Here is a 1,039-nt window from a genome sequence, read left to right as displayed (position 1 = left end):
AGGGTGCCGATCCATATACACAGAGTGAAAGGAATGGAAAGTGAGAGAAAGTGAGAGAGAGAGAAAGAAAGAAAGACAGACAGAAAGAAAGAAAGTATACGTGGTATTGTGTATGAGGCAGAGAATGATAGCCAGGCAAAAAGTCAGGCAAAGAAAGAAACAAAATGACATCTTTATTTCCAAAATCTCTTGTCTTTTTTTTTTTATATACTTTTAAAAAAAAAAAAAAGCCTTCTAGATTCCATTCTGCGTCAGTTGTCATTCCTATCAACCTTTTTCAAAGTCTTCCTTCTTCATAGTATTTTCTACAAGCATGAAATTAGTAGCAAATACCTTTCCTTTACTACAGTTCCGATCACACTGATCGTAGAACCAACACCAACCTATACTAAACTACAAGTAGACTTGTTGATGTCACTGCTGCTGCGGCCGCTTCTACTCTTGTTGCTGCATGTAGTGTTGTTGCCTCTAATGCTGCTGATAATTTTCGTGTTGTTCTTACTTCTGCTGCTGCTGCTGCTGCTTGTGCTGCTGTTGTTGTTGTTGTTGTTGCTGATGCCGCTGCCTCTAATAACTGCTGTTTGTATTGTTGCTGCTGTGGCTCAAATCTTAATTATAGTTGCAGACTTATAATTTAAATTATCATTTCTATTATTATTATTATTATTATTATTATTATTATTACTGTTCAGTTTCCCTATCATTGCTACGGTTGTGTTGCTGCAGGTGTTGTTGTCGTCTTCCTCGTCGTCTTTGTTGTTGTTTTAAAGTGTTATCGACTTCTTTCTGTAATAATCGCAGCTACTTCGTTACTCTTCTCGGTGTGTTTACTCTTTAGTTTCTTTCATTTTCCTATTATGTTTCAGGTATTTCTTATTCTAGCATATTAACTTCTTCATACTCTTCCACCTTCTCTCACTCTCTCTCTCTCTCTCTCTCTCTCTCTCTCTCTCTCTCTCTCTCTCTCTCTCTCTCTCTCTCTCTCTCCCTCTCTCTCTGTCTCCCTCTGTCTCTCTCTTTCTCCTTCTCATTTATGTCC

The 1,039-nt window shown here is 37.8% G+C and overlaps 1 protein-coding gene across 6 annotated transcripts in view; it reads left to right on the top strand.

Annotated features, from left to right (window-relative positions):
* The first annotated feature begins 483 nt into the window (after nt 1-483).
* LOC106869985 (metabotropic glutamate receptor) overlaps nt 484-1,039 on the top strand; it is a 386,369-nt gene continuing 385,813 nt past the window's right edge. For 5 of the 6 annotated variants that reach the window (XM_089360478.1, XM_089360475.1, XM_052971958.2 and 2 more), the window contains exon 1: nt 488-1,039. This exon is cut by the window's right edge. The gene's annotated coding sequence lies outside the window, so the exon portion shown is untranslated. The other variant, XM_089360479.1, reaches the window with a different exon arrangement.

The sequence above is a fragment of the Octopus bimaculoides genome, chromosome 11 (genome assembly GCF_046866305.1).
Source record: "Octopus bimaculoides isolate indiv1 chromosome 11, ASM4686630v1, whole genome shotgun sequence".
Lineage (NCBI taxonomy): Eukaryota > Metazoa > Mollusca > Cephalopoda > Octopoda > Octopodidae > Octopus > Octopus bimaculoides.
Note: the sequence above shows the minus strand (reverse complement) of the source record. Positions and strands in the feature narration are given on the sequence as shown.